Below are 23526 nucleotides of genomic sequence, written 5' to 3' on the forward strand. Positions count from 1 at the left end.
TTTTGTGAAGTTTTAATAATGGAGCACTAGAGCATATTTTACTTCAAGAATTTTGTCTATTATGGTAAAAACTCTTACATATGGAGGTGCCTATTTTCAGGACATGTCTTAAGGGAAGAAAATAGAGTCAATGGCTGTCCCCAGGATGAGATTCAGAAAGCCTTTTAGGCCGCAATATTTTTCTCACCATCTGTCTGTTAGTCAACATTTGAGACTAATTTCTTTGAGTCTTAAAATCTCTTCTATTTAAAAATTTGTTCTTAGAATGCAGATGTACCTGAGATATATAATGCATTACATCAGGGCTTATCAAATGGATATCATTAAATTAAGATGCAGGTATAATTTTAACATCTGGGAATTTGTTAGAAGAATTTAATTTTAATAATGTAACAATGGATGCATATCTTGGATTAACTGAATGACTACCTTATAAATGAGGACTGCTTTCTAATTTAAATCTTAAATATGTGTTTCTGTACTTTTTGGTATTAACTATTATTATTTTAATTGTCATTGTCACAGACTCATTAATAATGGAATTTTTTTAAAAAGACATATCTATTATCTCACTCTACAAATCAGGGTTCATAAAAATTTGAAGTGCAAAAAGAGGTGAAGAATTGAGTTCTAGCAAAGGGTAATAGAAACATATTGTACCTGGTAAATTATTTTCTGGATACTACTGATTTGAGGCAAATGGATGTTTATATCCTGCCCATGAAGTGGTCAGATTGAAATCAAACTTTTTAATTCAATCATTTCCTGAACTTGAATTAAAAATCATTTTTGTCTATTAACTTGTCCCTTACAGGAAAATATTAAATGACTCTGATTTCCTGTAGTGAAAAATAGAATACAAAAGATTAAAATTGTTTGGAGTAATTTTTAATAACAGAATCATATTGTAGTTTCCTTTTTTCTTTTTAAGAGTTTGTGGATTGAATGGTTACATACAGACTGGGTTTAGAGGATTCTAAGATATTGATTTAAGAATCTCAAGCTATATAGATCCAAGAAGTGTGTATAGCTTTCTCCTTGATGGATATACCCAATTGAGCATAACCTAGCCTTCAGAGTTAGGATATCATTTGAATTTCTGGAAAAAAATTAGCTAACGGCTCTGAGGATTCTTCAAGAGGTCCATAAGTTAATATAATACATTTGTTACTAGAAACCAGAAACAACATTGTTTGATGAGGGGCCCATGTGAATGGACCCAAAGTTGTGACTGAAATAGGTCTAGTTGTTACTGTTCTGTGCATCCATCTATGCCTGCTCTTCTCACTGTGGTTTGGTAGGTAATTTACAGCACAGGTTTTGGAGAAGTTTTTCCTGAGAAAACGGTGGTAGCATTCCACTTCTTACCACACAGTACAACTCTTTTACGTCTCTTCCCTTTAAAATCTCTGCTTCTTCCTTTAATTTTCTTTTCCTTCTTTGTGATTCTAGAACCTTATATTTTTCTTTTTTTTAAATAAAAACAATCACACAGCATTTATTGTCATTTGGTAATAACAAAAAGGTAATCAAAGTGATATAAATGAATGTTCAAGGACTACCCCCACAACAAAGAACACCTAAAAAACAGAAACTGTATTGCTTCTCAACAATTTCTTGCTTCATTCGTCACTTCTAGTTGAAGACACTTTGGAGGAGAGTAATATTATCTCCGTTTAGCATGATCTGACCTAGTTGTTTTCTTGACTTTGTTTTAGAATGAATTTCTTCTGCATCATCTAATACAAGGTTCATATATTCATCAAAACCAATGATACAGCCCTCTATCCACATATTCACTTGCTCATAAAGCCACACCTGAATCCGGGATCTATTTTGCAAGTATCTGAAGATGAGGTTGATGGACTGCACCATCACCTTCTGCACTTTTTGGCCCTGGCCGTGGTACGCCATGCTTGAAGCTGACAAAAGACCTCACTACACCCCACGTTACCTCAAAAAGCTACTTCTGGAATCTAGAACCTTATATTTTTCTTATGTATTTTTTACATTCCCCTTTTTTTCTTCTTATTTCTTTATGCCTTGGGAAAGTAAGGCATGAAGGGAAATACTGATGCTGGTGTTTCATGATATGACAGTTCATTAATCCATATACCTGATAAAGTAGGTAAACGGAGGCACTGACTATATAATTAACAGCTTTAAGACAACTGATAAATGATAGAGCCAATTTTGACTTTACATGCTAAGCAGGAGTATTTCATACTTAGAATATTATTTATCATGCTATATAATCTCTCTTTAGGTATAATATAAATATCACCTACCCATCCATCTGTATATGCCTGTATTGGCACTAAGAAATATACTTTTAATTTTTTTTCTCAGGACCCCATCACCCACCCTAAAGAAAAGCAGATTATCTAAGGAAAATATTCGGATTCCAAATATTTTTGAATAAAAATAATCTTAAAAGCTCAACATTAGAATACTTCTATTCTATTTTGTTCTTAAGAATACAAAGTGTGCAATATTCATGTCCACAAGATACAATAAAAGCACCTGAATCTAATTCACTTCTCTTTTTCCATTAAACACCCCAAAATCTAAAGCTTAAAGATGTAAAGACATACATATCAGTACAAATAGTCTACAAGGCTTGCCATCAGAATTCATATTTGTCAAGACTAGAATTAACATTATCATTTAAGAAAAGAAGGTAATGACAGGTATAAAAATTAACTTAAACATAAGGATTACAAGCTGAGTGCATATTTCTTCAGAGGAAATCAATCATTGCATGTGCCAGAGATCTATAAGATTGGCCTCAGAACTTCCTACAGGGACTTCATCCTTTTCTCCACAAATTGCTCAGTTCCACCAAAGCAAAGACACTATTCCCCACTGACAACTAAATAAATGACAAGCTTGAAGTAGTGAAAAATAAATTCATTTTCTGAGTTACTTGAGTAAAGAGCCATCTGAACAAAAATCACACATTTCTCTCCACATAAGTGAAACTCACTACTTTATACAACGCCATGCCTATTTGAAAAGAAGCCTGGGATATTCATTATAATGTGAAGGTTATTTGGAATGTTAGTTCTACCACACCGACAAATAAGAAGAACATTGGAAATAAGGTTTTTTTTTGGCCTATTCAGCCCCTAAACCTTTACCTATGTTATCACAATCTATATATTGTTCATACATATCAACATTTTCTAGTAACCAGGGAGCTATTTATTTATACACTTTATTTTCACTACATGTCTTTAAGAAGGCACAAATGTAAACATTGAGTTACATAATCACATACATATATTAAGTGAGATTTCCTGCAACAGTGTGACTCAGATCATTAAAAAATAACAAAATTGCCATTATGGCCTATTTGCTCAAAGAGGATATTTTAATTATTCTAGATAGCTTGAATTCATGAATAACTTATTAGTCACTCATATTTTGTTTTTTTCTCCTGTTCATAATCTTGGTGAACTTCTAATATTTAAATCATAATGTTGATGTTTCTTTATTGGAATTCTTACTAGGGAGTTCTGGAAAATGATTTGGTCAGCCAGAGTAGATGGAGTTGTTTAATGGATTATACAATTTCAGCTCATCATGAGATTGTATAATCCATTTGTCAAGGGGAAAAAAGCCCCAAGAAATATAATACTGCATACTAGAAGCAAGCAAATTTTTTCCCAGTGTAGATGACATAAAAAGATACCAAATAATAGGAAAATTTTATATATACATAGTTTTCACATTATTTTGTTTCTCAGTCCTAAAGGAAAGAACGTTGACTAGGAATCACGAGAGTTAGGTTTAGCTTTTAACTTAAGCAAACTGATTTTCCTTGATTACATTTCTTTTTTATTTTAATTTAATTTTACTTTACTATTTTATGTTTTATTTTATTTTTCCTTGATTACATTTCTTTGCCTTGCTACAGTTTCCTGATTCCTGCCCCTGAACTCCCCACTGTCTCTCTTGCCACCCCCTGTCTTGCTCCCCCTGCCCCATGGAGCACAAACCAGTCCATCTCAGGTATAGATGCTCAGAGTTAGGCACCTTTTATAGTCATTTGTGTTCAACAGCTGACACCCTTCTGATAATAGACTGGAAACATTCAACCAATATCACCTTTTAAATAAAGATGATGAAATATCACAGACCTCAGTTACACAATGCAAAGAACAAACCATCTTCCATGTTTGTACTTGTAAAATAAAAGGAAACCTTAATAAAGATAGAGACAAAAGACATTTTTTAATAGTAAAATGTTTTAATTGGTTCCATCAGCAACTCCAGCACAAGATTTCCTGAAAGGGAAGCAGAAGAAATCTACTGAGAGGTTCATTAGGTGTGGGGGTCACTGAGGAGACCCCCAAAGTCACCAACCTACATACACAGTGACCCCACAGAATGAGGGTTGAGCTGATTGAATGTGAAGGGAGAGCAAAGGGATGAAGGGTGAGGGGAATATAGGCCCAGGCCCATATCTTTGCCTATGGAAGGAGAAGGGAGAGCTGGAGACGCTCTCTGCACAGAAGGGCTGGAACTACATGTTCAAGTTTTCAACTTCGTTATGCAGAGGGAAGCAGATGAGCCTCTTTCCACGTGTCCTGTATTAGGAACCCCTCCCAGGTAGTCTTCTGTCACATCTGTTCTATCTTTCCAGTTTTGTATTCCAAGTTCTGCAGTTCAAACCCAAGTTCTGAATTCTAAGTTTTTCCTTCAGTGTTCTTGGTTCCAGGTTCCATTCTGTTTCCTGACCTCCAGAACCTTTCCAGCCCCCTTTTCTCAATCTTTCTGGGTGAATTAGGCAGACTTCTTGCTGACTTTGCTAATTGAGGGTTTTCCTTTAATTCCTGTAGGAGGTCTAGGTTATTTTCCAGCAAGAAGAACTTAGTTCAGACTGCTCAGCAATTGGGTGGCCTAGTGGAGACCGAGGAGTTCCTGAGAACCTGGTCTGGTTTGACCTCTTCCCTTCCCACCCCACCTCAAACCACTAGACTGTACCTTTTGTGCAACTAGAGCTAAACTGAGGTTTTCCATGACAATAGGTGGCCTTGAGATGACGAATCTTAGGGGGAAGGCAAAAGGTTGTTGCTCTTCATTCAGAGAAATTAAAGGCTGCTTCTAGCACAGGGGAGGGAGTGGGCAGGGAAGGTGGCACGTGTCTGGACAGAGCTGCAAGTCCTCAGACCCGTGCCGTCCTCCAGCTCCCCACCGTCTGAGCTGAGCACTAGTCCCCAAAGTCCTCCCAGATCTGAGAACCAGGACAGCAGGGCGGGGAGCTCCTCTGTGCGTGGCTGCCCCGAGGGAGAAGGGGACTGAGGTGGAGGCAGCAGCAAAGTCACTGAAGAGGCGAGATCTTCAAAAAGGGATCATGACCCGAGACTCCATGTGTAGTAGACATTTTCGTCCCAACCCCTCTTCCTCCAAACAGCATTTCTAGTATCTTCTGGAGTCTGCAGGTCGTTATAGGCCCAGAGATGTGCTCCATGTAGAGCTCTCCTATCTGTGAGCAGAAGCCACCTGCCGCCTCCGGGTTCCCCTGCTGGCACTCGATGGCCCAAGCCCAGTCAGACCAACGTTTAAGAAGCACCCTACACTAATAAAACACCACTTTAAAAGGAAGAAAATCTTTCCCGATATTTAATAGTCCTATGAATTATTTCCATTGTCCGAAAAGCTAAGTGCTAATGTGCCCTTTCTCCAATGTGTCCTCTAAATTATTTCAGAACGAGCAGTGGATGGAGCCTCCCCGAGGCTGTGAAGCAGCAGGTGGCCTTCAGTTGCAGCCAGGGCATGTTTTGAATGACTCAATTGCTCCCCATTGGCTGTCACTCGGTCTTGCTGACAGGCAGACCACATTGACTGAATGCTTCGGCAGTAAAACTTTTTTATTTTATTATTAATACTTTTTATTTTAAAAAGTTTTATTAATTTTATTTTTTTATAATGCTTCATGTCCTATCAGGCTATTTCGATTACAAGTGACAGAGCCTCAAATCAACAAGTTAAGCAAAAAAAAGGTAATTCATATAATTTTGGAATCCAGAGGTAGTTCTAACTTTCAGGCATGGTTAGATACAGAGGCCCAAATATTTCTTTCCTCCCTCCCTCCCTCCTTCCCTCCTTCCTTCCCTACTTCTTTCCTTCCTTCCTTCCTTTTTTCCTTCCAGAAGCAAAATTTTTATTGATAAAATATTGCAAACTGACAAGAAAAGATATATATATATTTGATAACCAAGAAATTATATATATATATATATATATATATATATATATATATATATATATATATATTTGATAACCAAGAAATCATGGTCCATAATTTCAAGTCTAAGCAATAGGACAGGCACTACAATTTGTGTAAATTCTTTTATAGGAAAAGAATTTAGAAGGAAGATGTGAAAGGCTCTCTAGTCTTCCATTTTACCCTCAGAAGTAGCTCATAGCCTTTTAAAACAAGAATGGCATGATAGCTCAAGAATATCACTACCCACTCCAAGTGAAACCAAGTGTGTGACTACAGAGGCACCCACACGCAGTGTTAGGGTATAGAAAAAGGTTGATAGGGATACTTTTATACCATTAATTAATTTGTTTATGACAAAAGCAGCTGGAGAGGGAAGAAATATTGAGAAGTCTTGAAGAGAAATGAAGGTGGAGTTTTGCTTTATATTTTAAAAAATGTTCTTTTGCAACAAAAATGCTGTCTCTGTCCTAAAAAAAATTTTTTTCTGAAGACAAAGACCTTTTCGGGAGGTGGGTTAATACTAGCCTATGTGGGCTTCTCTAACCTTAGTAATAATTTAATACTACCAACTTTACAATAACTAATATTTTTAAAGGTATTAAAATCTTTAGTATACACTTTAGTTATCCTTTGCAATTAGTAGGACTAAGCAAATTATTGACCAACCGGAGGCAATCACATTTAGGGGACAGCAGACGGTCCCCAACTAACCTACCAGTGGTCATTGTCATCATCATCATCATTATCATCAGCATCAACATCATCAAGCAGCAGTTTTTAAACAGCCCATCTGAGCATGGCATGGCACAGCTCTCGACAAGGTTAATGAAGCAAATGTCAAGGATGCCATAGCAATGTCCCCATTCATACCAGGGAATAAACATCAACAGGAACATACAAGTACCACTGTGAAAACACTGCCTACAAAATATTTTTGGAGACGATATTAGTTCTTTTTTAACCGAGGAAACCAAAATGTTACATAGGACACTCTTTTACGGGTTCCTTCTTTAAGCAGGACTTGATCATGTAGTTGTTTTAAAAAAAAGTTTTGTAATACAATAGTTCTATCTTTGATAAACAAAACTCTCTCTGAAGTACTGGCATTATCATAGAACAGTTACTGGCTAATAAAAAAAAATAATGGTTTTTAGTATACATTATTTTTTTAGCTGACCAGGATAGGACATGTTTAATTATTCACTAGAATATTTCTCCTTTTACCTAAAGATGAATGTTCTTTTTTATTTTTTTTCCCATTGATTTTTTTCTTCCTGTTGACATGACATGAACTCCAGGAGCATCAAAGAATATAAATCTTTATTCCTGTTGTTGATGTAATAATTATCTGTATATCTCAATTCCTTTAGAAGTTGATCTTATTTTATCTTCATGTTTTGCAAAAAAGAAAAACAAAAGTAAACTTAAATTTTTATAAAAACATCCTTTTTGTTATTGTTCATAGACACCAATAAAATCTCCTTGAAAAGGATATAAGTTGATCCTTCTGAAAATCACTACTGAGAAGACTCTCTTGCTGAGATTTTTATAGAAGGCAAGGCAGAAATTGATGTTATGCCTGGGAGAGCTTGTCTTCAACACGTACAATGGAGAGAAAAGACTTAGGATTTTTTTAGAACTATTTTAGGTTTATAGCAAAATTGAAAGGAAGATGCAGAGATTTCTCCTATAGTTCCCTACCTCCCCATATGCCTAGCCTCTCATTATCAACATCCTGAACCAGAATTAAACATTTTGTTATAACTGATGAATTTATGTTGACACATCATAATCACCCAAAGTCCATAGTTTACCTCAGGATTTATTTCATGTATAATCTATAGGTTTAGATAAATTTATAAAACCATGTAATCACCATTATAATATCACACAGGGTATTTTCACTGCCTTAAAAATCCTCTGTGCTCCCCTTATTGATTCCTCTCTTTCATTATCCCTGGTCTTTATACTATCTTCTTAATTTTTCCTTTTTCAGAATATCATATGGTTGAAATCAGAATGAAATCAGATTGGCTTTTTTTTTTCCACTTAATGATATGCATTAAGTTCCCTCCATGTATTTTCATGAGCTGATAGCTCATTTACTTTTGGTGTTGTATAATATTCCATTGCCTGGATATATCAAAGTTTATTTATCCATTTATTACTTATTGAAAGATATCTTGATAGTTTTTAAATTTTAAAAAGTATGAATAAAGCTACCATAAACACATGTGTGCAGGTTTTTGTGTGGACATGAGTTTTCAACTCCTTTGTGACAATACCCAAGGAGTACGCACTACCATTTTTGAAAAGGAAGGCAGGGACTAAAACTCTGGTGCTCTGTTCCTAGTAGATGATGCTCATAGCTGGTTCATCTCTACAAGAACCCCTTCTCTCATTTAGATAATGCTTTCTTTAGCAGAATTACTAATGAGAAATAAGGTTTCAAGGACTTCATTCTATAAGTAGACTAATTACTATGAGAACAAGGACTATTTCAAAATTTTGAGTATAATCTAATATTATGGATTCTTAATATATTTTTGTCAGTGACAATGATGTGGTATTAATTAGCTTCACAAAAACACTTCTGGCAGTATTACTGAGAGGTAGTTTTTGTGTCATAGGAATACCACTGAGTTCCTAAGAAGACTTCCTGAATTTGTGGCAGGATGTGTTGGATTTAATTGTGTTTTATTGATCCATTTTCTAAAAACTAAAATCAAGTGAAATACATAGTGCAGTAATTCAGATTGTTTATATGCATATTCCTTAGCTTAGATAAGGATGCAACAAAGAACAAGAGCAACTCTTGTTCTGTTACACTTTAAACCCTTGGTGAATTTCTTATGGCTCAATATAAGTATCATTGAAAAGATCCCTCGTCAGTCATCCAGAAATTCTCCCATACAAAGGCTCACAAGAGATTTCAGATCATTTTTCAGACTGAGGGCAATCAAATAGACTTAGGCCTGAAGAAAATGTAGTTGTATAAGGAATCTAAAAGCAGTAAAATTTTTCCATTAGCTATACAGAAGAGAAAACCATTACCATTCTGCCATTTCAGCACTATGATATAAAACAATGCTCTGATAAAGATAAAAACAAATCCATAAATCCAGCCTATGCTTGAGGAGACATAACCACAGTGCCATTAAATGTGACTTCGAATCACACGCAGACAACCTGAAGACCCTTCAGTGATAGTTCACTTCAATGTAATTGTGCAGCTCAGAAACTTGGCCTCACAACAAAAGCTGTCCATATTTCCTTGATAGATTTTATTCACTTGACTTATAAATCTCACTTAATATCTAAACAACAGCAACAACGTTCAGGATTTTGGCTCGTTCATCAGCACTGGTTAAATATAATGAAATTGAAACAAAATATATCTATTTAGCATTTATTTCGTGCCCCACATTGTGCTGGGCACTTTGGGAAAAATCAAAGATATAACAAAAACAGAGAAGGAATGAAATTATTTTAGAGGTGATGTGTGTGCATGACAGAAACAGTAAACCACTTAGGCAAATTTTAAATTTACTGATCAGAATGTAAAGTGTTAAAGAAATTCACAAAGAAGGGACTCCAGTGTGAATTATAGTAACTGGGCTTTATTAACAAAATAGGTCTTGGATTATGCATTAAAAAGGGGCTTTCTTGGAATGGTAGGAAGGACAGAAGTTTTGGTTTATCCTGGTTGCATTAGCTACATATGTAATATGAATGAAAGTGGGCCTTCCACAACAAAGAGAACAAAAACGACTACAAGGCACTCTTTAAAAAGTGGGTATGGTACTGGCTGCTTCGAAATATGGTGAGAGGCTAGATTTCATGTTGTTATGACTTTATAAATCTTTGCAGATAGCTTTGGTGTGAAAGAATGGCCTGAAAAAGAGTGTATTCAAGTGTTTGCATCCATAGATAGCCATAGATATTCATGGATGAATACACATATGTATGATTCTCATGTATGAAACATAAAAGATGTGTTAAAATTCATTTAAAATCTTGTCAAGTAATTAACATAAAGCAAAATACTAAAATGAAATTCAAGTTCAAAATATTTGGCACAAACCGTAAGAGGAGCTGTCTCTCTTAGTCAGTGTCAGTCTTTGCACGTCCCTCCAAATTCCACAGGAAACTTACACCATTCATTAACTCTTCTCTGTCTCTTATCTTAAATTTCGTACTGTTTACTGGGCACTTCCAAACAGCATTTAGATAAACTCAAGGCTCTCTTATGTTTAAAATAAAAATGAACAATAAATGATATAAAATACACAAATATTATACATACACTTGGCTAAGCTAAATTTTAATTATTTGTCAGGCATATTTTAAGTGCTCCTTGCTTGGAAAATAGTTTCTGATTACCTAAATGCAATCAGTGCACAGCTGTGTAAAACATTTCACTGATCCTTTGAGGCACTTGACACAAATATTATAAATTGACAGTTTGTGAAGTAATTTGCTAATTGATTGCTTTTTGTGCTGGGATGTAATCTCTCATCAACTCTTCAAGACCACAGTACTGGGTTCTCCGTGCCTAGACAGTGGCCGGCACAGAGTGGTCCTCAACTGGTTTTTGTTGCATAAGAGAAAAGCTGCAGGGTCCAGCCCTTCCAACACGTAAAATTACTGCATGTAACTCTGGACCTTCAAAGATGTATAAGAAGGAGGGAAGACTTAGACATCTTATACATGTCATTAAACCTTCTTTCTCTCACCTTTTCTCTTCTTGTGCTCCTGCTGTTTGGATACGAGATTTTGCACATCCAGACTGAATAAAAGGGATGATGGGGAGTATGCCAGGGTTCTAACTCAACTTTACTCCAATACAGACTTTAAACGGAATTTCCTAATTTCTTTACGCTGTTGTCTGTACATATGTTTACAATTTTTCCAACTTACATTAGTCCATTCCAGTGATAGAACATAAGCAATAAAAATATAATCTGAATGATCATTATTCAATTTATTTAGATTACTACATGATAGCTTCTGTACCCTTACATTTTTAATAATGGCTAGATCTCTATATGGTAGAGTAATCTAATGGGGCACAAATAATTTAGCCATTTCAGCTCTTCCATCATTGTGACCTATGGTACCTATGGTCAGTAGTAGGTCAAGTTATTTACAAAGGCTCTCCAGAATGTGCGGCTTGATTCTCTCACAGAAAACATACTCACATCAGTTATTATAGATACAGAAGGACACCAGGCAAATATCTAAGTGGACATGGGTTGCAGTATAAATAAGGGAAAAATCTGTTGAAATTTTCCAGCCTCCATTTCAGGCAACAATCCTACAATCACTGGGGCAGCCAGAATGAATATTGTTGACTCTCCTTTTAAGAGGCACTGTGATAGACAGTTAAAATAGAAAGCAAACTTCAGCTCAATTAAGATAATTTCAATAGCTTTATACAGAAATTTAAAATAATTTTTAATTTTCATTGATATTAAAAAGACTAAAATTTAGAATTTTACATGAATATGGAAAGGATTCTCAGATTACTGAGGATAAAAACACACAATTATAGTCACCGTAGTCATTCTCTCATACTTTATGCACCCACAAGGGTGAAATGGAGCTTGGAATTCTACCCAAATGAGGATAGTAATTGGAGCATTTAACATGGTCACTTAAATTTTAAAAAGCAAATTTCATGTACTCAGACACCAATATATCTCTGTACATCTTATTTCTGTGCTCTGCTGAGGTGCAGTGTCTGATCACTGTTGAGTGACTTGCGGTTGGGTTCTGTAGATTAGCATGAAATAAAATATTTCTAAAAAGCTTACATTTCTATGTATTTGGCCTTAAAAGCCATTTAAGAAATTTATCTTGAATGTCTGTACTAGTCCATTGCTTTTAACAGGTTGTAATGCAGAGGTAGCAAAATGATCTCATTTGCTTTCCAAACAATTAAAAAATGATATGCTGTCAACTGTGGTATGTTACCTTTTCCTGCTTTGATCACAGGCTGCTTTTTTCCAAACCCAAATCACCTAATTTATCAATTAAATTAGGATTTTTTACCTACTTTATAGGAACTATCAAAAGTGCTTTGTAGAACACATTTGCCCCTACAAATTAAAGGCAAATTATAAAAATGTATGGGATTTCTCCCCTTCCTAAAGAAGTTAATATCAAGCAGAAGCTCAGTCACTCAAGTCATAGAATATAGTTTCATAAGAAGATCAAAATCAATGTAAGACTATTTTAATATCTCTTTTTGTAGCCCAAGATTGGGGACATTTCAATTTGTGTAGTGATGCTCTCTCTGTGTATAAAACTGTGCAGAGTATTTAGGGACATGCAAAGAATGGCAGTCTCATATTTATAAGGTTTGACCAAAACATCAAAAAGAGTGGTATGGATAATGAAAACTACACTAGTTCTGAGAAGAAAAGTCAGCTGGAGACATTGAAGAAACTTTATCAAGACTGAAGGTCTTGGGCTGGGCTCCAAAGGACTAAGACTTGAGTAGTAAAAGGGGAAAATGTCTGAACACTCCATGCCACAGCACATAAACAAAATATAAGAGGCTAGAAAATATATAGGGAATAGTAGAGAGACTCGCATAGTCAGAGAAGAGGCCAGGAACACTTAATATTTTTTCGAAGATTTGCATTTGTGCCCACTGTCAGAACATGGAGGCAGCTAGAATGCACACCTGGACTTTTGACATATGCAAATCAACCTGCTCCTAGCTGGTTCCCAGAGGAAATGTTAATGGACCTATCCTGATATCTTAACTAACCTGGTGTGGAGGGGAAACAATGAGATGTAAATGACCTACTGAATATGTTGATAAGCAAACTCACTCTCACTGAAATGTGTGGTTGACAAGTATAAAAAAGGTTCCTGCGGAAGTGCAGGTGGGACTCCTATGTGCCCATGAGGAGGCCTGGGAGTCCTCAGTCCCCATTCCGCATTCCCTATTCTGCATTCCCCATTCTCCTTGCTCCTACAGACTCTCAAGTAGGTCCGGGAGTTGCCTCTCTTCTCCACCCCCTTCCCCTCTTCCCTCAATTAACCTGTTGCCTGACCCCACAGTGGTCTCTGGGTGATTCCTCAGAGCAAGGCTGCTCTGACACCCACCAGTAAATGAAAGGATCAAAAAACTGTGGTACATTTACACCATGGAACACAATGCAACAGAAAGAAAGAAGGAACTCCTGCCTTTTTTGACAACATGGATAGAACTGGAGAGTATTATGCTAAATGAAATAAGCCAGGTGATGAAAGAACACTAAATTATTAAAACCAACTCATATAGTTTTTACTTGTGTAACCTTAGACAAATTAATTTCCTTAATCTCAGATTTTGCCTATTAAGTAGGGGTAATAAACCCACAGTATTATATGTGCGGTCAGAAACAATGCTTATTAACAGATTTTCAAAATGCCAATGTGCTGAATGAATTTTGGTTGCTCCATTTTATTTTTCATAGAAGAATGAAAAGATATAATGGAAAAGGAATACATTTAAGTTAGGTTTTGGAAGCCCTTAGTGACGCACAAGAAGCATTCAACCTTTATCCTGCAGGCCATGGATAGATTTTGAAAGTTTTGAGGTGGGGTATTGAGTTGGCAAAAGAAATGTATTTTAAATAAGTGCACCTGGTGATAATATGCAAGCTTTGTTACTAGTGTGTAAGAACGGCCAGAAAGACTGGATTAAAAATTCATTTAATAATCCAAATGATGATGTTTATAGTTACCAATTTTAGAACTAATGAAAGCAGGAATAAAGAAAATCATTTTGTGAAGTTATTACCAGCAATTGGTAGGTTCTGACTAATCTCTTCTATAATAATACCTCAATCAGGATAAGGTTTATATAAGTCACTCTAAAATTCAGGGTATCATTTTGGCTCCTTAGCTGCAAACAATAAAAACAGATCCTGGAAAGGGTGTAGATGGGAGTCAAGTAGGAGGTCTGCGGTATAAGGGGAAAGCCACGTGGTTTGGAGAGAGTCAGCCATGAGGTCTGGAGTGAGAAAGAGGAGACCCACTGGGAAACCTGCCTAGAGAACATGGTGGCATGGCTGATGAGACTGGAATTGTGGGGACCTGCTTAACCAAGCACGGGTCAGTTAGAGATGACTGAGATGCTGAACCATGACCGGGAATACGGAGCCATGGACTTCTGCTTTTCTGAGAGATGGTACCTCTGAGTGGTACATTCTGAAACTGGCCTGCTTTGGCAGGGGAGGCAGTAGTAAGTGTTTGGCTGTTTCAAAGGAAGTGGGGCATAACAGTAGAGACCCACCATTATTCTGAAATTCTGAATCTGTAAAACTTTTAAATAAACCTACTTTCCTTCTCCACAAAACAAAAAAAAGCAGATCCTTACTTTAGGAAGAAATTTAGGAAGGATGAAAGGTGACTCACAGGTTCTCTGACAGGTTCAGAAGACTAGCTGTGGAGGCTTCCTCCCTAGAAACGATGCCCTGTGTTGTACCGTGGGTCCCAGAGGTGCCTCTGAGACCATGGCTGGGCACTACACATGAAGCTATATTCTTCACACAGCTTGCTTGGAAACAAGGTGCATCTACCCTGTCCTTCCCACATTAGATTGCTTGGAGTTCGTCCTTCTTTGTGCCACTAGGTTGTTAATGATATCAAGTGTCATCCAAGAGAATCTGAGAAGTTGGTTTTAAAGATGGTAGGAAAAGATTCATAATGTAGGAGATTCCCCAAATCTAGTATTTTAATGAGTTGAATTACATCATCTCACAATCCATATGTTGAAATCTTGATCCTCAGTACCTCAGAAAGTCGCTGTATTAGGAGAAAGGGCCTTTAAAGAGGTAATGAAATCACTGGGAATGGCCCCTAACCCAGGATGACTGGTGTCCCTATATGAGTTGAAGATTAGGATACAGACATGAATAGAAGGAAGGCCATGTGAAAACACGAGGGACAGCGACTACCTACAGGCCAAGGAGAGAGGAGTCAAAAGAAACCAATCCTGCTGACATCTTGATCCCAGATTTCTGGCCTCCACAGTTGTGAGAAAACAAATTTCTGTGGTGCAGGTCACCTGGTCTATAGCACTTTGTTCTGGCAGCCCTAGCAAACGAATACACGTGTTCACTGGTACAGGATAGCTAGCACGGAAACAATGACATGTGACAAATGTACACCGTGTTTATAAAAAGGAGGAATTTCCCAGATGGGAAAACAAATTAAATGTAAGAAACATTGATGAAAGCTGAGAAAGGATGTCTCGGATATCGAAGGAGGAAAGTGAGTGCTGGTGTATTTCTCTCATACCTTGGTTCTCTATGACTGTGTGTCCGCAGTGCATCCAAAAAAGCGAGCACAGAGTGACCAGGGGTTCCAGACACGGGTAAAGGGAGTATAATGTTGGAAAAGGAAGAAGTGGGTCAGGAGAAAGTAGGGTAAAGGTAACGATATTGGGAAGTTTCAATATAAGCCAAGTTGGTTCACTGGGAGAAGGGGCACAGTAGCAGGACTTTTGGTGGCAGGAGCTTACTGTGTGTGTTTGTGAGATAAACAGATAAGTGCAGCAGGAAGCAAGGGAGACCGGCTCCACCCTGCGGCTTCTTGCTTTCTCATAAGCACTATCGACAGGTAGGCACCTGTGCCACGATACAGAACAAATGCAGCAGCTGAGATGCTGTGGATGATGCAGGCGAGAGTCTGACTCAGACTCAGAAAGGGGCATCTAAACTGAGTTCGGAAGAATGAAACGAAGATAGCAGGCCGAGAAGTGACAGGGAGATGGACATGTTTTAGAGTTTGGACTGGAGCCTGTAAGCATTGATACTTTTCAGTAGGGAGTGACATAATCAGATTTATGTTTTGGAAGGGATAAGAATAAAGGCCCAGAGTGTAATTAAGGGACGCTTGAGTATGTCACAGCCATACATGACAGCAGTGCAATGTGGTAGTGGGTACAGAGGGAAACCAGGAAATTTCAAATGCACATAAGAAATACAAGCAACAGAATTGGATTGACTGGATATGGAAAGTAAGAAAAAAGGAGTGATCCAAAGTTTATATCTTGTACAAAGGGATGGACGGTGGTACCATTTGCTGAGCTAAAGAGCATAAGAGGAGTCCAATGGAAGTCTTTAAGGGGAAATGAGTAAATCTGTGGACTGGATGAATTTAAGGTAGATGTGGAAACCAAGTTCTAAATTCATGTTCAAGAGAAAAACCTGGGGTAGAAAGTGAGGTTAGGAGGTGACCATATGCTATGGTTATTACTACTAATATTACTAACAATGGCACTTATAGATTATGATGACCTGAAAGTGGTAGGAAGGAGAATATTTCAAGATGGCAAAGTTAGCCATTAGTGACAAACCCTGCTGTGGGGTCATTCAGGAGGAGGACTGAGAAGCCTTCAATAGACCCATCAAAAGTAAAACACATGCAAGTGGCTTAGAAAGTGGTGAGGGGAGAAGTGAGTGAAATGCATTGATGCATAAATATTAAGTTACTGAAATGAAACATAGATATAAAAGAATGTTTCAAGGTGTTTCACCGGCAAGGAGAAGAAAGAGATATGGCAGTAGCAGGAGATAGCTGGCTGAAGGGACACAGAGTGATGTTCTCCATTGGAAAAGTCTGTACATGTTGAGGGACTGACAGGAGGAGACGGTGGCGAGGAAGAAGTTGACTGTACTGGAAAGAGAAACTATAAATGCCAAGCCAGGGGCCTAGGACAGCCAAAGGTTATGAAATCTAGGTCATGAGTAGAAAAGATGTGCTGCATTATATCAAGATGCAATATGGATTGAATGGTAAGAAGGAAAATGTTGGCATAGATACATTCATCAGTTTGGAAGTTGGAATTCAATGGCATTCATTTCTGGCGGTCCTGTGCTTGCTTGTCGGAGGGGCAGGGGTCTGGTGTAGAAGAGCTGTGATAGTACATTCTGAGGCAGAAAATCTTTTTTTGGTCAGGGTCAGTTTTGTGAACATATCCATGAGTCTACTCTATCCCTTGGTAGGGATGTGTCTGGCTGAGGTTTCTAAGCATTGTGTTACAAGAATATGTTCTCTGAATAAGGAAATTATCGTGTAAGAGAGGGCTTGACATTTTTGGATGTAAACAAGTTTAAAAATGTGTTGCATTGAAGCACTTGATCCCTAGTGTCCTAAGGCATCATCCCATCTCACCCACATAAGTAAATAAATAAATAAGTAAATGAACATGGCAGTTCCAACACATGGTAAGTTGGATTATTTTATTTGATCCTATATGTATTTTCTCAGCTTTCATAAAGAGACAAAACAGATGTAAGGGACAGAAATGCACGCATGGGAGAGAGTGACAGCAAGTAGCGCATAAAGTTCTAAACGATCCCATTATTTAGAAAATCCATGTCAGTACAAGGTTTAGATTAGGACCTTTAACATTCTGGGTCTTCTGTGATGGGGGTGTGTTCTCAATATGAGAAGAAGAGAAGAAGAAAAGAAGAAGTGGAGCAGTGCAGAATGGGGAAGAAGCTCTTATCCTTCCAAGGGGTTGACTATCATTAACTAGCTGTGGGATTTGGGGAAGATCACTTAATCTTATTAATTTTTAGTTTGCTAAGTGAAAGTCATCTAGGAACCTAATTTATGAATGCTTCTTTTTAGATGTTGTTTATTTAAACTTCAAATGTATTTATTATTCCCATTGCCTAGATAAAAAAAAAAGAAAAAAAAAGAAAAAATGGAAGCTCAGTTTAAAACACACCATCAAGTTGAAATAGCTTGGTCCTAAACCTAGATATATCTGAATTCACAGTCTATGCATTTTCCATAGCACTTAACAGTCTTCCACTTGTCCCCCAGCACAGAAATGTACATAAGTATAAAGGATCAAGGAAGAACTTTTTGTGTTGGTGACACCTCAGTCTGTCAATTCTCTGTACTCCCACATTCCATTTATTTGTAGTTTAATAGGAGGGTCCCTTGGCTCATCTGTGTTTTCATCACACTCTCTACCATTCTCTTCCCTAACGCCCCCTACCTCTCTTCATACCTGTAAAATAACAGAGGATTCTGATCACCTGAGAAGGGAGCAGGCAGTGGTCATAAAAGTGCGTGCCCAGTTTTAAGGGCAGAATTGTGCTATAAAAGAAAATTGTGTCACAGAATAAGTTCCTTTTTTCACTGACCTTATTACCCTGATAAAATGCTCTGCTTTCTCCATATCCTTAGCTATAACTAGACAGGCCATAATTCATAGGTTGCTTAAGCTAAAAATCTTGCTGGGCCCATCTGTTACGTAGAAGAATTTCCATCAAGAAATCTAAAATTCTACAGCTGGAAGGGACTCAAAGATCACCTAATCATACGAGGTCATTTCAGAATTAGGAAATTGGGTCTCTGAAGAATAAGTGCCTTCCCCAAGGTTAACATGGGGAGCAAAATTTATACCTGCCCAATGGAGGTCTTTGAATTAGGATCTTTGGCTTAAAATCTGAACACCTGATTAATTATTTAGCTAGAAATGGATGTGAAAGGCTTTATATGCACCTTTATGGGATATATAGTTAAGGCCATGCATCTTAGTGGTTGAGAAGGGATAAGGTTAGTTACAACTCTGCCACTTCATGTGTAAAACTGTTTTACTCCACAGTGATGGCATATCTTTTGGTTGTCATAGTAGGCCCTGTACCTAGCATGATACTACTAAGTCAGGGGTACTTGACTTAATTTATGAAGGCATTGAATGCATGAATAGATTCTCTCTTAAATTATTATGGGGTTTCAAAGAGAATCTTGGCACCCTGAATCTACAAAGAAGCTTTAGGTGAATATTAGTTGTTATTATTGCTAAAAACATGTTTGAGTGTCCTCTTGCTTTATATCCAACATTTTTGGATATTGAAGATCCTTTTGATCATGTTCAGTAAGTTCTTTCATCTTAATGGCTATCCTTAGAGTCAAAGAGTGTTCATGGGACCTTCAGAAATAATCAATATGCCAGAAGGACGAGAGAATAAACTACGGCCTTGCTATTGCATGAATATGTGAAGACGATACAAGAGGAGGTAGGAATAAGGGTCTGTGTGTTGGAGGGTTGTGAAAAGAATGTCAGTAACAAAGTTTGAAAAGTACGGGGACTGTTCCTGCTGTGCTTTGCTTACAGCCCTCTTTCTTCTCGCAGCGCGGAGCAGGAACAATTCCTGTGTCAACATCAAGTTGGCGGCTTGGTTGGCAGCTTGGTTCTCTGCACTTCCGGGACATGTTCATGAAACCAGAAAAATGTAAATTTAAGGGACTTATTTACTTGACAGAAAATTAGAACATTCTTTTTTATTTTAAAGTGAAATCTATTCCATTAATATCCAAATATATGTAAATACAGGTTGTTACTATGGAGCAAAAGGAAGATGTATATTAGCTCTTACTCTCTAAATTTTCAGGGCATATATATATTATAATAACAAATAACAGTAGTCTGGTATGGGGTTGTGAAATTGTTATGTCTGTATTTAGTATTTATATTACTACAGGGCTAAAATGTTTTTTGAACCGATTATTAATAAAATTAGTCATAATTTCGCAAAATGTATTGACTCTAGCAGAGTTTACTACAACTTTTTTTTTTAACCATAAAGCACCAAATTATTATTGGTTTCCATAAGGGTTTGAATCATATATAATTTTAGAAAAATGGTGAGATGATGTCAGTGGCTTGTGAATTACTCTATTCCTTATAAACCAAAGTGTTATTATGGCCATTAAAAAGCTTTATGCACATCTTTGAAATATTGCACTTGTAAGAGTATTTCTACTTGGAACAATGCACTTTCAAATCCACTGCCTGTGAGTGTCTTTAGAGAAAATATTTGAGGTCAAGAATAAACAAACCTCAGACAAGTTGAGTCTCTCAAAATCCAGGGCATCTGGAATCCTTATCTAAGTACCAGGAATGCCTATTGCTACTTGACCCACTTTTTTCTATCCTTGTAAACTAATTCACATTTGTTTTAGTGATATGAAAAGGAAGCAGACTAAAAAACTTTTATTTTATTTTTAAATGTCTTAAAATCATCAAGAAATCCATCTTAAATGTCAAAATTTGTTAGGAATATATATCCCTTACAGTAATTCCTATAGTGACTATACATATGGATGACAACCTCATTCAATTGGCTTTTAAATGGATAGGGACACATGATAGCATATGACATACAGAATTTCTCATTCAAACAGAATTAACAAAAGCTACATCAGTGAAGGTAAAACTTAAATGGGCCGTTGAGCCATTGATTAAGATTTGAAAATAGTTTCTTTATAACACAAATATTTTTTCCCCAGGGCTTACTTATCTATTATTTTATAAATAATGTATGCACTCATAAGTTACTTTTTAAAAGTACAGGCTCATTGATGATCTTGATTAAGTTTAAGAAATGTGTAATTATGTCTACTCAGTGTGAGAGAGATGCGGTTCCTGGGGCATAGTTTTAGCACTAAGTGGACACAGCACTGATCGGCTAATTTAGAGAGAAAAAAAAAGTCCAGAAGGGTTAAACTATGATTAGGTGGGCCCAGGCAGGGGAAGCACATTAAGCCTGGCTTGGTTCTTCAGTGTAGCAGAAGCCAAAGGAGTGGAAGCCAAGAAGAAAGAACTCACTGCATATGTCTCTCATACATTCTCCTCCTCTACTGAATGACTCATCCTGTGGCCAACAGAATGTGTTCCGTTGCCCAGCACCAATTTTCCTGGTCTTACTTTTCCTTAGAAGTGCTGATTGTAGGGGAGACTTACCAGAAATCTTGGCCAGCAATGGTCCCCCTCAGTTTCAAATGGGCATGCAGCAAAAAGCCGCTCAAGGTCTGCTTGATGCAACCAGAAAAGAAGACCAAAGCCCAATTCCAGACCGATTGCTCCTGAAAGGGCCCAAAGATGCCATGAGCTACTAGATTGGCCACTTCACTTGGCAATGGTCTGCCATGAGGGGCGACTCACCATTGCTCTGTCTGCTGCTGTCTGCTGCATTGGGAACTTCTGAGAATTAGCATCCCCAGTAAAAATTTTTTAAAAGACATTAACCTGGTTAATGGAGATATTTAATTTCTTAGTTTCATTACTATATAAAATGCTTGACATAGCAACATTGATAATTTTCACTGAAGTATGTATATAGAGAAACAGAATCTTAGATTTTCCAAGTATACTTCTCTTCAGTTGTTTTTATAGAATTAAACATTAAGTGTCCCATTTTGAAGAGTTGAGAAACTGAGACAGAAAAGGAGAGACACAGGATAATTTAATAAAATTTTAATAATCTTTTTCAGAAACTTCATTCATATATTTAAGTCTCTTAGTGTAGAATATATTTTATAGTGTAAATTATATGTGCAATGTATAACCTTATAGATAACCACCAAATAAGCACTGATATACCTTTTTTGGTTGGGAAATTTACTGATCAACTTTTTCTGGTTTGAATACACTGAGTCAAAGCATTGATTAGAGTAATTGGTTTAATAGTGAAGCCACATTTTTACCCCATGGTTCCTGGCAGGTATGAGCTTATTAGATGGTTGATGGCTAATATATGAAACCCACTCTATCATTCAGTTGAATCAGTATCTACTTGCCTCCAGAACAGCCAGTTCCTGTGAAATATTGCAGTGTGCATGCTGTATTAAATATAATATATCTAGCATCCCTTATTTCTACTACATCACCCAACATAACCAATCGCCACTACAAATGTCTTTTCAAAGAATTATCTAGTAGAGGCCTATTGAAAAAAAAAAAAAACAACCTAGTATTAATACACATTTATTCTCTGCTCCAAAGCCTTATATTCTTTAATCTAGTATCTTTTAATCAACCTTGTCACCACTATATGGGAGGCGTGATGAATATAGCATGGTCCAGGCTGCAGTGGAAACAGCAGTGATTGCATTCAGCTCTCTCTAAAATGATCACATATAATATAGTGAATATAATACAAAACTAAAATATTAATGTTTGTAAGGCTAGTCAAAACCAAAAAGCAAAACTTTACCAGCATGATCATGCAACCTGCAGCCTTCCATGCATCAAGCAGAACATTTCCATCCTGGGACTAGCAGGCTGTCTGGTGGTTTGAATGAGTCAGCCTCCCTATACACATGTTAAACTGTATCAGAGTGACAAAACTTTAACCATGTCTTCCGCATGAGTCATCTGTTCTTTTGAGTATTTACTGAATGCCAGGCACTATGCAGCAGAGTAGAAGTCAGATAGTCTCTGCCTGCTTGGTGTTCACATAGCCTAGCAGGGGTCATGGGACAAGAGAAACAGGTATATACAAATGATATTGTTGAGAGTGATGAGTCCTAGAACAGGAATCATACAAAGGCTTCCTTCAGACAGAAGAAACTGCAGGGTGGAGGGTGACGGCAGACAGGCAGGCCCTACCCCCCAATTGCTGACAGCCCTGAGGGTGGCTGAGATGAGTACTCTGAGAACCATTACTCACTAGTGTACTATTTCTCAGAGTTCTGCCAAACCCTCATTTTGCAAGAGAGCCGTTAATAGGTGTTTTATGAAAACAATGAAAAGTTCTGTTGTTATATTGCGTTACTGCATAGCAATGTAGCCCCTCTTGAAAATTCACAATAGACAGCTCAATGAGGTGCAGGCACTGGGAAGTCTGACAGTAATACAAATTATACAAATTTGCTTAATCTCATATTTCAATGTTTTTGGCCTTGGGGCCTGATTCCAGTCTAATAAGTGCTTTACCATACAGTGAATTTGAAGGATATCATAGATAAAGTGTATTAACTATCATGAGGCTTGGTCACATAGATGAACTAGGGTATTTTGTGAATGAAAACAAAAGTTATGGAAATTTGGAAAATATTACTTGGTGATGACCATCATTGTCCAATGATCCTCAGAAAAGTTTTTTGAGTGTAAATGATATTAGAATAGATTATAATTTGAATTTTTAAGGATATTAACATATATAAAGTTAATTTCATAAAAATGGAAAAATGGTTTTGTTTCTGCTTTGGCTACTCTAGGATTATTGTAAAGATATTGTATATTAGTAATACGTTACAAATAAATCCAGCCTATACAATTTTTTTGCTTTGATTCTTGGCAAAGTCGTAGAAGGTCTTTATTAGTCAGTTGATAAGCACATCTACATTTGGTATTTTGAGATAATTCAGGAATGTCAGCAGGGTTTAAAGAAACCACTAGGCGGAGATTAAGCTACCCCTTGGAGGGTAAGAAAAAGGGTTTTTTCTACCTCTAGTCCTAAACCAAGTGGGTCCCTGTCTGG

At 37.0% G+C, this 23526-nt stretch overlaps 1 pseudogene; it reads right to left on the reverse strand.

Moving 5' to 3' along the window:
* Positions 1-1635: 1635 nt before the first annotated feature.
* On the reverse strand, positions 1636-1970 carry LOC150008241 (small nuclear ribonucleoprotein E pseudogene; annotated as a pseudogene).
* Positions 1971-23526: the final 21556 nt, after the last annotated feature.

This window comes from Furipterus horrens, unplaced genomic scaffold (genome assembly GCF_987537825.1).
Source record: "Furipterus horrens unplaced genomic scaffold, mFurHor1.1.pri manual_scaffold_5, whole genome shotgun sequence".
Classification (NCBI taxonomy): domain Eukaryota; kingdom Metazoa; phylum Chordata; class Mammalia; order Chiroptera; family Furipteridae; genus Furipterus; species Furipterus horrens.